Source organism: Aythya marila (genome assembly GCF_965140915.1).
Source record: "Aythya marila genome assembly, chromosome: 2".
Taxonomy (NCBI): domain Eukaryota; kingdom Metazoa; phylum Chordata; class Aves; order Anseriformes; family Anatidae; genus Aythya; species Aythya marila.
The window spans coordinates 52,098,930-52,114,949 of record NC_139043.1 but is presented as its reverse complement, the minus strand read 5'-3'; the positions used below and the strand labels follow the sequence as shown (position 1 = coordinate 52,114,949).

At 41.9% G+C, this 16,020-nt stretch overlaps 1 long non-coding RNA gene across 1 annotated transcript; it reads left to right on the top strand.

Annotated features, from left to right (window-relative positions):
- Positions 1-2,001: 2,001 nt before the first annotated feature.
- LOC309874736 lies at positions 2,002-8,889 on the top strand. Its single transcript, XR_014316900.1, has 4 exons — positions 2,002-2,214; positions 2,602-2,676; positions 6,665-6,776; positions 8,691-8,889. It is a non-coding gene; the product is annotated as an uncharacterized lncRNA (long non-coding RNA).
- The last annotated feature ends 7,131 nt before the right edge of the window (positions 8,890-16,020 follow it).

Here is a 16,020-nt window from a genome sequence, read left to right as displayed (position 1 = left end):
GTAGAACATCTAAGAGATCCAGAGGTCTTACAAAACTGTATTTATTTGTAATATATTAGTGAGAATATATGGAATTTAACTGCTTTCCTGTCTTGCTTTACCTCTTGTTTTCAGTAACAACCTGTGAGGGAGCCATCTCCAATTTACTGGTATTAACTGAAGTGTTTACTTTCACTAAACTGTTACTGACAGTTATTGCTGTTAAATCACATGCTGCTTAGCCCTTTCTCTACTGCAGGTGCTGATTGCATCATTCATTTCCCAGAATATCGAAGAGTTATTCTTAAAAACATGAGCTGACAAATAAAGACTTATTTTTAATGTAGGTATGAAGTCTGCTTTGTGTTTTTTTTTTTTTTTCTACACATGAGTGTTTTGCATACTAATTTCAATACTTCTTTTATAAGCCTTATTCTGGTAGTAAATATCCATTTAACTGAACCCTTCATAAACGTGAAATCCTACCTCCTTGTACTTTTTTACAGCTCCTACTGACTTTGAAGAAAGCATACTTTTACCTGCTTCCTGTGTATTTTGTCTTACACATACTACTTCAGTGAAAAATGGCTTTTCTTTTTTCTTCATACCCTTGCTGCCATCTGTAGACCTGGCACATGAAAACTGTTTCCTTGCTTTTGGTGTGTTTTGTTTTCTGCAGTTAGCTCAATTCCTGTGACTTGTTCCTTTAACCTGCTAGTTGCAAGGTGTGAGCAAAGTTTGCTTTTGCATCTTCCACTGAGTTTCCACTAATTAAGTGGATTATCTTCAGTATGATTTTGAAAATAATCAAAGCTGTGGAATACAATTCACTATTTTACAAAACTGCCACACACAGCCTCTTTTCAAAGAGTAAGTACACTGTAAAATTAAAAAAAAAAAAAAAAAAAAAAAGTTTTTGTGTATTGGGAAAAGCTGTATGCAGAAATTATTTATTTACTGATTAGTTTGACAGCACTTTCCTTTAAATTGCTATTCCTCTACCTTTCTCTTCGAATTGATGAGCCCTTTAGTTGTGGTCTGTCTTTTTTTGTTATTGTTTGTTTAAGACTAAAGCTCACTGCTTGAATAATTAATTTGTTTAGCCCATAAATAAGAGTTATCAGTTTGCGATCAACTGTGCCTGGAATATGGGGGTTCACTTTAATCAGAAGCAAATGTATACACTACTGGAGATGGAGAACCTGCTGTGTCTTTGTTAAGAAGCTTCCTTTGGCTTAAAACATGATTTTTTAAATTACTTTCTTTTAACCCTGTTAGCACATGTTTTAAAGCAATAGTGTTGATGCTTTCTTTTAGACTTAAATTCTAGGTCAGAACACTCCCCTAATCCTTAATGTGCAGTTTTGTAACTAGATAGAGATCACAGAGGGAAAATAGCAGTGTTTGCGTAGCGTTCCTTTGAATTCTCTCCATTCCAAGAAAAGATAGCAGTTTTCTTGGGAGGATACCTTACTGTTATCAAAAACTGGAAATGAGTAATAAAGTATTGATGCAAATAGCAGTCCTGGGCCAATGTTTATGCCTGTAGTTATGAGTGTTAATGTGTTGTAACATTTCAAATGCCCTGTCTCCCTGTGCTGTTCCTTTATGCACCCTGTCAAGCTCTCAGAAGTTCACTGGGTGCCCCGCTGTAGTCTGAATTGTATCAGCTTGGTTCAAGCCTTGTGAATAGTTTCTTCTTGCTGTCTGAATAAAAATGTAGTGAGATAAAAGAAGGGTGTATTTCTTAATTTTCTTAAATGTTAAGTGGCACATGTTCTGATAACTTTAAACAGAACTGCATGGTACGTGAATATAATAACAGCATACTTAACTGCAGGCAATCGAATTTGATCAAAACAAGCTTGTGTACAGGGCTCCAGAGTTTGTCTCAGAACCAATAGTGTGAGTAATAGTTATCTTGGCAGGGTGTGGGAAGGGAGGCAGGACAGGTTTCTCAGTGTGAAAAGTTGAGCTCATGATTTGTATTTTAATCTCCAGCACGCTCTGGTCCTTCTCAATTGTTAGAAATCATGCAGTCCTCTTATGTAGGACTGTCTGCAATGCAGGTTACCTCATGAATAGAAAACTCTTTAAGTATGCTGCTTTTGATTGTGGTTTTGTCTGGATTAATTTGCGTCACTACCATTCTCGTGTCTGTACCCAGGATCTGTTTTATTATGGCAAATGTGTACCAAGTATATATTTATGAAGTTCTATTGATGCAAGAAACAAGTAAGTACAAAGGCTGCTTCAGAAGGGCCTTTTAAAGACTACCTACCACAACCAGACCCAGAGTGTGGCTGGAGATTTTCATAAATCTTTAATATTATGGCTTTCAAACAAGTCAGTTCTAATGCCTTGTGATTTACACACGGGGCTCCTTTGATTTCCTCAGCTGCTAGCTGGGCCTGGGCACTGATCCACCTTGTTGTCTGAGCTGCTGAACTTTTCAGAGAGCTTTCAAAGCCCAAGTAAATCTACAGGCATGAGCCTGCACTAAATAAGCTAATCACTGATGATGTACAGGTGACACTGTCATGTCTAGTGCACATGATGTTGTTTGTAGAGTATTCGTTTAGTATTTAATATAGTGACCTTGTCCCGTGTGTTTTATTGCAGTACTGTTCTGAAGCACTGGATCACAGGAAGCTTTTAAGAAGATGAAATGCTATGAAAGTTGGGGAAAAATACAAAGTAAGATTCATACTCCCAGAATTTCTTAGGAAAATTCTTGCAAGATCTTGCGATTTTAACTGTTTCCTTTAAAAAAGGAGCCTTGTTCAAAAATTAAGCCTTTTTAGAAGCTTCTAAGTTGATTTTTTTTTAATCCTCCTAGCCGTGTTCTAGTCAATGCATTGCTGCATGCTTCTTTACGTGGCTTGTTTAACTTTTGGTAATTTGATTTGGGGATACCCATGACCACTGCTCTCAAAAAAAAGCTACAGTCAGTTATAATTCTCTTTTGGCCATTCAGTAAAAATGCACCCAAGACCTTAGAAAAGTTTAACAGTATATTTTGCATTAAGTTATTTCGTAGTTGACTTGTCTCATTTAAACAGGGTCCTATTTTGCCCTAAGGTATCAGACCACGCCTGACAGGTTATAAATGTGATGATTCATAAAGTGCAGTTAACCAGGGGGTTGGGAATGTCTGAGGGAGCTAATCCCGTTTGATAGAGAGAACTGTGGCAGTCATCACCTAACAACGCAAAAATATGCTCACTGTGGAAGGTAAATGTTTAACAGTAACCATGTACCCCGTTTTCATAAATGCCTGTGTTTTAAAAGACATTTTCTGCTGTTGCCTAACAAATCAAATGCATGGCTCTGAACTTGGGCACTCCCAGCGTATTTTTCTTTGCAGCTCCAAACTTCAAATGCTCAATATGTCATCTAACTAATGTATTTTGGATTCTTTTATTTGCTGTTTGTACTTTCAACATTGTTTTCAAGTTCTTCTTTTGCCCTCAGGTTGTAGAGGGATTTGGAAGAGGGAAGGGTTGGTTTTCAGTTTTGTCTTAATGAGGGATTTAATGTGTTTAACAAAAATGTTCAATGCATTAGAATACGACCAAAGGCTCTCTTGCAAGCCTTCACTTGTTCATTGAAGTCAAAGACACATTTATATTAAGGTTTCATGATCAATCTCCTGATTGATGCTTGTTTTAAGTTTTGTACAAATTGTCTTTCAAGTAGCAATTTAAATATTTCTATAAACTCTTAGTACATCACCACATCCAGCAAAACCACAAGACCCTGAGGTACTCAAATATCTGTGAATAAAACAAGCCGCAGGATCATGTACAAACAGGTAAAAACAGAGGGGAAAAACAATTGCAAGGTGCTAGAAGTCAGTGTATTGTATAAATATCTAAGATACCGAGTAGATAAGACTGTAGCAACAGTGAAAGAAAACACAAGCAAAGCCAGTTCCTTCAGACTGTAAATAAAGGTTAACCCTCTTCACTCTTGGACAAAACCCAGCAAGAGAGTCTTCTTTAGCAACTGCCCTTTCAGTATGTGTCTGCGTGTTCCTTGAATGGCTGGTGGAGGTGTGTTTAGTCCAGAAAATGGAGGTTTACCGTGTGTGCTTTTCTGTTGTCATGGAATGAAGCAGTTTACTGCAAATATGTGAAATTTTATATAAGCTGCATTAGGCTTGGTGTGAAAATCATAGCTTCAACATGAGGGGTAGAGGGTATTTGTTTTTAGATCTCTTAAGTATGTTGTTCTAACGTGCTGTGTTTGGGGCCTGATTGCAAACTACCAAAGGATAGTTGCCCCTTGATAATTATCCTTACTGAAGTAACAGGTGGACTGGGTGGTGTGGTGATACATCCAAGTCAGAATGAGCTCTAGGGATGCTCATGAGAAGGAATTACTGCAGAGAGATTACAGACAGGAGAGAGAAGAAGAAGAAAAAAAAAAAAAAAAAAGTGAGTTGCTTCTGGAAGCACTGAAACCAAGGGGGGGGGGAAATACTTGGAATACATACACGTATTGAAATGAAAAATCTCAAGAAATGGTAATGTTAAAGAAGGCCTGTGAGTGATAGCAGGTAGCAAGTTAGTTGCTAAGTTACAAGGCAATTTTGGACAGCAGCTCTGTAGGCAAGGATGGTTTAACAGGCCTGTGCCGAATTTCTCATGTTTGGAGATGACATGGAAGGAGGATGCCAGTGTAAAACCATCACACGCAGAGCGCAGCAGTTGTGTTGCTGGGGAGGATGCAGGGAAAGGAGCTTCCTCGTATCCAGCCACATATAGGGCCAGGGCAGTGAGGAGAGGCAGCCTTTGTGCCTCACTCCATCCCACACTCAGACGGGCTCTCCAAATTCCAGTTCTGACTGGGATAATTGTACCTGGAAATCCAGCTTTTAAGAGCAGAGGAGTGGTTCCTGCCTACCTTTCATGGCACTTAGCAGGGCTGCAAGCACTTAAAAATTCTCTCCTCTCAGACAAGATCCCAGCCTGCCTGAGGATAGGAAACAATGGGCCTTGGCATAATCTTTTCTGCAATGGGGATGAAACAGGACTGCTGAATGATTAAAAAGAGACTCTAATCTTTTGCTGGGATCCTGTGGGCTGAAGGGCTTTTCTCTCTAGATGGATTCTGGCCTTTCCAAAGACAAAGAGCGGTGAATTCGGTAATGAGTCCCTAGCTAGCCAGCATAATAGATTGGCTCTATTTAAGCCTTGTCCCAGGGGACCTGTACGTGGGTTGCCTTTTATTTATTTGTGGTCTCTTTGCTACCATAGAGCTCAGATCGATGGAACTGCTCATCGAATATGTAACTAGTGTTTGTGACAGAGCCTGATAAATATATCGCTAAGTGCAGCTAGGTATTACACAGACTTTGTCTTTTTGTGCTGGTGCCATGGACTGACATAGGCTACTACCAGAAGCCTGGTTTTGTTCTTTTTAGTGTGTGATCAATATTAACAATCTGGACTTAAGGAGCTACATCTTGATCCATATGACAATTACGATTTACTGAGCTCATTTCATCATACATCCAATTTAATTTACCGTGCATTGCTGCCTCAGTAGTATGGGAGACATTTCAAGTAATAGAAAGGAAAGAATTGGAGGTGCAAGAGGAAAACCATATGAAAAGGAAGTATAATACTAACAAGGGTAGATTGTGCTAGACTAATTTGCCATCTTTCTTCGATAAGAACTGTATAACAGAGTTTGTAGGCAAAAGCAATGCAATAGATCTAATGTATCTTGACTTCAGGTTCCACATAACCTTACTTGAAGAAGTTGCAAAGATAATGCCATTAAGAAGCAATCTCATGGTGGGAAGAAAAGGACTTTTCTTGGATTCCAGTGAAGAGGACAAATTTAAACTGGATGTGTCAACAGAAACTTGACTTATTTAGCCCATCAAATAAAAAAAAAACAACAATGCTGAACTGACCCTTGAGTCCACTCAAGGGTACAGTGTTAGAAGCAAATGTGAAAAAAGGAGATAATTATCTAAGGTAAAAGACACAGACTTCCCATAAGTACATTTAGGATGGAAACTATAAACATGCTCCTGACCACTAGAGAATTACATATTTGGAATGGCACGCCAATAGAAGAAGTAAGAAGAAATCTGTTTGGAAGACTGGCACAAGCAGACAAGGTCACATTGTACTGTGTGGTACCTACGATAAATACCAAAGCCAGGAGTCCATAGGACACCTACCTCCATTCCAGGTTTATATAAAAACTGGAAGGAAATGGTTGTGGTTTTTTTTTTTTTTTTTTTGGGGGTGGGGGGGGGGTTATTTTTGCCTAGCTGAAAACTTTTACCAAAGTTGTGTGTACATTATATACAGTTCAAGTATCAGGACAATGTCAGCATTTTTTTTTTCCATGGTAATTTCAGTAGATCAGAAAAACATGTCAGTGAGTCTTAAAAATATGATTTTAAAGTTTTTTTTCAATCTTCTAATCTTCTGCCAATGCATCTGAGATAATTTACTGTAAAAGTCAAGACAGTGCTAATGGGCTACTCCCCTCTATACAGCGCAGATTTGAAAGGGGAAATGTTTAGATTCTGAAGTGCACTAAGCTTTATGTTCATCCTGAAATCATCTTTTAAATTTCTTTAAAGGTATTTTTAATGTACATGTGCATCTAATTATAGCTAAAGATAATTTGCACTTCAATTATCCTCCCTTCCTGCTAGGTCCTCGGCAGACGAAAAATCCCAGGAAAAATCTTCACTCTGGCTGCTGCCTACCTCAGCACGCTCTGACTGATCTTTTGTCCCACTCCCAGAAGTCCCAAGGCTGAAAAGGGTAAGCATGCATGTACATATATATCTATATGTATGTATATATACATACAATCACATGTGGTGAAGGTGAGGGAGGACCGATCCGCTCTGTTTTATGTTCACGGCACCCAGCCCCACTGCCTCCCTCTGAGATCTGCACCTTCCCTTCCCCGCTTGGCCCCAAGGGGTAGGACCCAGCTCCTTTCACCACCTTGCTCCCTTCCACCCTGAGCACCTTCCCAGTTGCCTCAGCTGTTCCTCACCATCCTAGTACTTGCTGGAGGCCTGAAGAAGAGTTTCAGCAGCTGGCTTTGGCCCAATGAGAGAAATAGGCCATTGCAGCTGCTTTTGGGGGAAATGGACAGAATGGAAGCCTTTCCTGGTGGCACAAGTGACCTCTGCTCCCTTTCCTTTCAGCAGGCCCAGCTGCTGGTCACCACCCAGCTCAGGCCTGGCCATGCCAGCCCCTGCTGTGCCGCAGCTCCTCCTGTGGTCCTGCACAGACCAGGTTTTGGTTTGCTTGTGGTGAAAGGGCACCTGCCCACAGCTCCTGAAGGGCCGCATCCTGCTCTCCCCAGCCACCAGGGCGGCTGCTGTGGCTGAGGTGGTCATGTGTGGTGGGGAGAAGAAGCCAGGCGATTTGGGAGGCGGATGCTTTCACCTTGCCTGCCCTCAGCTATTTACATCTCTGTGGAGGTTTCCCGGGGAGAAAGAGAACTGGCAGCTTGGTGAGGAGGCAGAGGGAGTGTGTATTGAAGAAACTGGAATAAACAACCAAACCAAAGCATAAGGTCATGATTCAAGCAAATGTGCCAGAGGGAGCACTCTGAGCAGATGATGCTTATTGCTCAATGCAGTCTAAAGTCCAAGCAGCGTGCAAATGCAGCCCAATGGAGCTTTCGTAGAGCTGGGAATGGAGAGGTGCGCAGAGAGCAGACCACAGAGGAGGCAGCATGTTCTCCTCTGGAAAGGGGCAATAATGAGTCTACAGCGGCCTGGAAATATTTAGCCATATGACAGATCTCAGTGCTAGCAGCAGCTGTAGCAGCTTTCACAGATTTCTTTATTAGAAAAAATAAATCAGATGATAATTTCAAGTGTGAGATAGCAGGTCAGTCACAATAACTTGCAAAAACTGCATTGCAGCTGAAAATGACTGTGGGAAAGTTTCCTGATTAACCCTGTTGGGTTTCTTTGTTTTTTAAGAAGAGAGAAGTAGCTGAACTTCTAGTTTCCTGTGGAAACAAAACTTACGCAATCAGTATTTGTCCCATACCTAATCATTTTTGTAACCCTCTGGCAAATCAGATTTTGACCAAAGTGGAAAAAGAGATAATGTTAGACATAATTATTTTTCTCAAACGTTTCATAAAACTTGGCGGCAGGACAAGGGAGAGGGAGTCAAGTTCCTGCCTTGTCTGAAGAAAAGGCAAGAGGATCCCAGCTGGTCGGGCAGCATCCATGTGCTGGCAACCAGAGAGTGTTTTTATAGCTCCAGACTGTCCCAGAGCCTGTCGTCTCTTGGTGGTGACGGTGCCACAGGAGGCACGAGGGAAGCTGGGATTCTTGTGGTGAAGGGGAGGGAGATGTGGGACAAAGGACACGAATCCGTAGGAAATCAGGCTTCGTTAGTTCTGCTGCTCAGGAACAACATGTTTGTCTAACAATAGCTTTCTGCCCAAGCACATGCGTCAGAACCAGATTAGATTTCTATTTGCATACCTCTTTACCTTTCTCAGAAATGCCTCCGGCATAAAGCTCCTCAATTTCTCTTTCTTCCTGAAGGCATGGCTCTCTCCTGAAGAGTAACTGTAAAAGTTGCATCTTATTTCCTAATGGATTTATCACTTTGTTTATTTAAAGTCAGATGAACTGGGCTTAACAACAGCAGCGAATGTTTTCTGCTTTTTTTTTTTTAATCCTCTTGGCTCTTCAGAGACAACATAACAGAGGGAAAGCAAATGAGCTGGATGCGATTCCATGTTGTGCATGCACACTGAGAGCAGAACCTGAAGACAGTGCTGTTGTGCAATGTAAACAAGGCATAAATTTGTCCTACAGAACCCTCGCAGCCGATGATCTGAGAGGGAAGGAATCCGATGGATTTCTGAAGCATAGGATAAGCCTGCAGCACTGACAGGAAGAACAGGATTTTTTTGTTTTCTTGTAAACCGAACACATTTTGTATGGATTTGTTGAAATAATAATCACACACAAAATAAATAAATAAATAAAAATTTACAGTCACTGTTCAAAGGAATGCTGTACTCTCTAAGGGAGGTTTTAATCTGCAGGGGGAGAGAATAGGAGCTGTGTTCTTCTTTCAGCCTTATGTCGTCTGAGGTCTGTATTACGCTCGTTACAATGATATCAGTGCTTCTAAATTAAAGTAGCAATGCCCACATTCCACGGGGACATGTGTCACAGAAATTCATGTGCTAGTAATTAAAACTGAATTTTCAAACACTGCTTCAGATTCAGACGAGAAGCTTTTTAGGCAGTTGTGTAATGGAGAAGAAAAGAAAACAAGGAAGCTTGAAGCATACTGGGGGGGCAGCCTTGATACATGCCACAGACACAATGGGACAGCCCGCACGCTGCCATCACCCCGGCCACACTGAGGAAAAGCAGTGTTTTCAAAGGGCAGGATGTGTTTCAGGTGCTGAGCTTTTATGGAAGTCCACCCAAACCCCAGCCGCATGCCCCCCACTGCTAGCCACTCTGAAAAGCCGCTCCTAAGAATAACTGGTCACCTGGAAAGAAAATGAAATGCAATTACAGGGAAGCAGACAGCACATTATTAGATCCTACCACTGGGCTACTCAGCATCCAGCCATTAGTATCATGCCTTTCTGTCCAAAGTATTTGATGCTTCAGGCCAAGAAAGGCACAGAAAGCCCAACAAGCAGTGCTGCGCTTCGCAGTGGTACGGGATAGCCCTTCCTGACCTCTCCTGGACATCAGGTTTGTCACAAGAAATACAGAGCCATTACCCTAATTGCAGTCTTAGCAAATGTAATTAATCATCAAATAGTTTTCCAATGTTTGGACAAATCCTGTGTCCGTGTTTTTTTGCCTCGAGTTCCTCCCACAGCAGTAAACTGCATGAGCTGACAAAAGGCAGAAAGCGCTACCGCCTGTGTCCCAGGGGTGCTATGACTTGATGACATCCAACCTCCTCTTTAGCAGCTGACCTAATTCCTTCTGTTGTTGTACTCCAAGGTGTCCTGGACAAGAAAAAAAAAAAAAAAAAAAAAAGCCTTTTGTTCACGGTACGTTGTTGTTTTAACCTAGTGGAATGTGTCTGGTGGAGAAACTGAGGATCCTAATTTTAAGGCTTTCCAACTTTGTTTGCCTTGTGTTTATGCATTCTGAGGCTAAAATAAAGCTTGTGCTGCACGTGTACGGCGACTAATGAATTAGCTCCAGCCATCAGCTTAACTGCTGGTGCCAAAACAAACGCATCGGCACGCTTACAACTTAGCAGTTTGGACCCACCTTCCAAACAAACACCTCGAATGTTTCACCACGCACTTGCCAATGGTGCGGCCATGTGAACCCCAGGCTGAGCCAAGGGGACCCTGTGAGAAGCAACACCTCGCCCCGAGCCGTGGCAGAGGGGATGGATGTGGTTCATCCCATGCTATTTCTGCAGGAACTTGCTGTAGTCTGTCAACATTTGCTCAGTCGCACCTAGTCAGACTGGTTTGCATTGTTTCCTGCCTCATCGTTTGTAAGTAATCTTTTTTTTTTTTTTTTTAATTTGCTGGTGCTCACAGGTGTGCTTGGATTGTTTATAGAAAGGACCAAGGTGAAAAAAAATAACAGAGTTCAGGTTTAATGGCTGGAAATCATTTGCTTTGGGGATATGTTCATTTAAACTACTAATACGTACAGCTGAGTGTAGCACGGTGCTCCAGGCTCCTCGCAGCCCTTCCCCACACAGCTCAAGTGCCAGCTCTTTTCTGTCCCAGCACGTGCCCAACGAGAAACCAGAAGGTGGTTTTGCAATGAGCCTTTGAACAGCACCAGCCGAAACCTTTCCCCTCACTCACATGGCGAGGAAGGCTGGCTTGCAGCGATTTTTAAGCCGGGAATGCAAACTCTGGGGAGATGAGGCCTCTCGAATAGCAGTGACGGCAGCCCTAATTTAGGGTAAAGCACTCCGGGACTAAGCAAATGGCACACCAGAGGGAGAAAGAGGTCTGGAAGGAGTCTGCAGAAACTGTGGATGAGTAACCGAGGTTATTGTGCTAATGAGATTATGTTTTGCTTTGAGATCTGCTCCTGTAGGGAGAGACTGAGTCACTTTGTCTTGGCTTCTGTCACGGGGAGGAGGAGGCTTGGATTTATTTGTAATGCCCAAAATAGCTGTACAGCCTGCAGCCAGCCTCGGTTCCCTGCCCCCAAAGAGCTAGATGCAAAAGTTATGGGGAACTTTTCTCTTTATCCTCCTTCTCTACCACAGGCCAAGCCTCTTCAGACCTCCCTCACATCCCGGTAGCACACAGAACTTCCCCAGGCTTTTTTTTGGGCTTCTCCAGAGCTGTTTGGCAGCATCACTTTTCCTCTAGGGTCCAGCCTGGGGAAGCAGCTGATGGCACCAAATATAGCATTTCGTATCTGTAAAAATGCATACAGTATGTATCCTGTCACACTGATATATCACACAGTGGGAATAGCCTGCTCAAAGTCCTGTTTATGCTGTTCTACCAGCCTCCCTAATAGGAGGCTCATGGTGTTTTAACTACATCGATGCAGCTGCAGCACATGCGTAGTTGTCTGTGTAAAAACAGGATGAGAAAAAAATCCCCTAGGTAAGAGAAATTTTGCCAGCCAGCTTTAGAAAAACCTTCACATGCATAACTTTTGTTTCAGGTGTCCTGCCACTCTCTGTGTGTGAGAGAAGCCCTTGTTTGTCCTGGGCTGATTAGTCATTTGACAAGTAAGCGTGTTTACTCATAAAGCAACCTATCTAGCTGCATGCGTGACCGGACTGAGCAACCACATCATTATATTTCTGTAACTCCAGCCTGCTCTGCTGCACCCCTTTCCTCGCGTGGGTTTGTTTTATCCTCTGCTGCCTGTCGTGCCCATCACTCAGACTGTGCTCTGCTAGCACAAAGCGCGGTGCCCAAGGCACTCTTTGATCACAGATACGTTTGCTATTGATATGTTTTAGAGCTCATTCGTTCTGCGCCAAATTCAGAGGTGATGTTGATTTAAAAAATAAATAAATAAATGAGAAAATAAAAACTCATCTTCAAGGGTATCCAAACTTATATGCAGGCTCACTCGTTGCTTTGAATATTAGGTAGAAATGTCACTAGTCTTTGTGGTTATGCCCCCTCAAATATGTGCACTCATGCAGACTGTAATAGAGGTGGCAGAGCTACAGCTAAAGAGTATCAGGCTTTGGGGCTCCAAACTTGCAAAATGTCTTTGTTTAAATTGGCATTAACAGAGCGACACACAACACCACAGTTCAGAGGATGAAGCCCTATATTAGAAAGTGCTAGGCAGAAATTCAGACAGACTGGAATTGCTGGAGTGGGCAAAAAAGTGGTTAGCGTGGTAAGTCTGTCTCATCTATTTTTTTCTTTTCTCAGCATAGTACAACCACAGTTTCTTTCCCACATATTGTCCTTAAAATATTTTAATATTTGTTTCAGTGTGCTCCAGGTGGTTGAAATGCCCTTTCCTATATTTGTGATTGCTTAACTTTCATCAGCTTGTTTATCTGTTCATTGCACTTTTTATTCCCATAGTGGAAAAACAACAATAACAACAACAACAACATTTTTTTTTCAGTTTTATCAAATAATTCTTTAATTGCTGGTAGGCATTTTTTCTTTCTTTTTAGTCTGCTGAATTAGGAGTTAACTCCAGTTTCCCATCTTGTTTCATCAAGTTTACCTGAAAGAGGGAGGGTGGAGGGGGAAGATAGCTTGCCCAAGTTTTATGAGAGGTATTATAGCTTTTCAAGCAGAATGGAAAGACGTATGAAACAAGGAGTGTCAACAAATTTCACAAGGATTAATGTTTGCATCACTGATAAAGCAGAAGAAACACGTGACATGATAAGAAGTAAAAGTGATCAGGAGAGGGTGGGACAGTGAAGAAGGAAAAAATTGAAAACCTGAAATTGTGATAGCAGAAGGAGTCAAAGGAAGGATTTAAACAGGGAAAGAATATTTGTGTTGACTTTCAGTTTGTTTTAGAGGAGGATGGGGCAATTATGGATGTAGGGGAAATGAAAAGGGAGGGAACGTGCAATAATGCTGAGACTTTCAGAGAGAAGGTTGCAAAACCTGAACCTGGTCCAGATGCCTCTGGGTAGGACTAGCTTTGATTAGTCCAGGCAATGAGGTAGCACAAAAGGAAGGACAACGCTTGTAAATGGAGTAGGGGGACTGGAGTAGCATTTCAGGAGGGCTAATCTGAAGTTCAGCAGCAGCTATGGGAAAGACAAACTGGCAAAGATTCTTTCCTCAAGAAGAAGATATAGTGGCTAAAATGTAGAACTGGATGGATGAAGATAAGCGTACATATCATTGATGGAGAATACTGCCAACATAACTAGGTATTGATCCTCAGGGAGAGACAGAAAAGTGAAAGCCTGGTTAGATTTCCATGGCAAATGAGACTGGAAACAGAAGTCTCAGCTGTCAAAAGGGAGAAGCGAGGATGGAGTTGTGAAAGCCAAGGAGAGAGTGTGGAGAGGAAAGATAAAGTTGGCAGAAAGTCGACAAAAGTAAAAGACACCGACCAGTGAAGATATAAATATAGACCACGTTGTTCAAAGAAGCAGAAGTCACAAGAGCGATTTCAGTGGCACAATGAGGCAGGTACCAAACATCAGACATGCAAGACAGAGCAGAAAGGTTTGGAAGTACACACTGTACATGAGTTGGGGTAATAGTTTTGGAGAGATGAGCCAAGAAGGTGAATAAATGCTGTGCATATTGAGAATAATGATGTGCTTTTCAGAGGAGAGTCAGGGGAAGCTCTTAAGGACAGAGGGAACATGAAAAACTTAGAGAAGCATTGAGTGTGAAAAGATGAAAGGTGGTGTGAGTCTTAATATCTCTAGGAATTAGTCTATAGAGCCTTGCACTGCAGAAAGAGGGTAGTTATAGGAGAAAGAACATGCCAACAAATGTAGGGAAGAAGTTTTCAGAGACTTTTCTTTCCAGTATCTGAAACCCAATGGATGAATGCACATACATGCTTTAGCTTCAAAGCTGTTTTTCAGACAAGCAAGATGGAAGAGAAGGAGAGAGTTAAGGGAAAGGACAGAAAGATTTTAGTAGAAGAACATGGAACCATCTCATTAGCCTAATTGGCATCATTTATCCTTTGCTACAGCATCACCAAATTCTCCATCTCCACTACTGAAAGCCTCTGTAATGAAAAGGGGATTCAGGTCACTTGACAGGCAGGCTGATGTACCTGCTGACTTCTAAGCTTATGCCTGTGTCTCTTTTGTCAAGAATGAGAAGCAAGGGGAGAAAAAAAAAAAAAAGCAATTTTCAAAGTCAGGGTCAGCAGAGACAAGTACATCATTTGCATTTTGGATTATTAATGTGGGTTAGCTCAGCAGGCAAAGCCTAGCATACTGATAAAAGATTTCATAACAGGAAAAATAGGGTCAGTGACTGCAAATATTTCCCCCCCACACTAAAGAAAATGAAGCATTATTGGGCAGGGGCTGGGCTAGGGGGTGTGGAGAGGTGGTAATGTTCCATTTCAGCCAGGACATAAAGATGTAGGCCAGGCCTAAATGGCTCTGACCTTTTCACTGCAAAAAATAGTAATGATAAAGAGATGGAATGAGACCCTGTCCATCACAGAGGCCAGATCCCAGGTGGTGATGTTCAGCTCCTGCTCTATGGGATCCATGCGTTCGCGCATTCTGTTCCATCTGAACAGTTCACAGTGCTTTGTCCCTGGTTTCTCGCACAGAAACCCATGTGGATATGAAAAATTTAACAGATATGAGACCTTTTTGGGAGCTCCTGTAAACTCTTAAAATATAACTGGTCCTGCCCTTGCCCCATTAGCTCCAACACAGGTTTTGTCCCTCTGCTCCTATAAAGTAACACAGAGTTTACAGTGCATCTCTTCATGGATGAATGGCAGTGGAAGCAATGGGGTGGACACATGCATTTGAAGAGTGTTAGCAGGGACCACACCCTACCTGGGCAGCTCAAGGAATATAAACATATGTGCAAAATAATAATTATTCATATGCTTTTCCCTGCCTGAATCTTCTGAGTTTTTGGGCGGCTGGGGTCAGAGACTTTTAAGCCTTCTGCTGTCCATCAAGTCATTCTTTCTGGATGTGAAGCCATCCCACCACGAGATCACACAAGCACAACCTGGAGGTGGGACTGCCCCATTTGGTGTCAATTTATAGGCTGGCTTGGTTGTATCAGTGCACTGCAGCCCCAGCACTAAAGCATCCACATTAGAGAATCATGGAGTGGTTTGGGTTGGAAGGGACCTTAAGGATCATCCAGTTCCAACCTACATGGTCTGCACTCCGCATCAGAGAAAATTCTTCTGTTCCTGACTCCTGACTGCCAGGCAAACTTGGCTGGACTTCTTCAACTTCTGGCTATCTGACTTTCCAATGATGTTCCCATTTTGAATGGTCATGGTTGAGTTGTAATAACTCCCTGCTTTCTCATCTCTGGAAAGCAGGTGGCATATACCCTGGCACTTCAGCTCTTCAGAAACTTGGTGATTTCTTTCCTTCTGCAGAATACAAAAATTACATTCAGACACTGTCCCCAGATTGTCATGGTGAAACACCTACAAACTGACCCATGAAAGGCTGTTACTTTTACCTGATTATATTTGCTCTGGTAGCAGAACCACAGGACAGGGATAACTGGGTAATGAATTGAGATTAATTTATGCCTGTTTTGTAATGAGACTGACATATGTTTCAGTTTCAAGCACTGAAATGAAAATATTTAAGCTATGCCATATTTTGTATTTCAATTTATTGATGTAAGTGATGTAAGTTTTTTTTATCCTTTGAATTTGCAGAACAAAGTTCACTCAGAAAACTTTTGGCACTTTCTACCATAGCTTGCAGTACGTTGGTTGTGTGTGAGTGTGTGTGTGCACATCTTGCCTGTTTCTTTTCCTTTATGCTTTATCTATTGGCATGCAGCTAAATCCAAACTTCAGCAACCTGCTCTCAGGGCTAACTTGCCAACCTACTGTCTTCTAACTGTAATTCTTTTTTTTTTTTT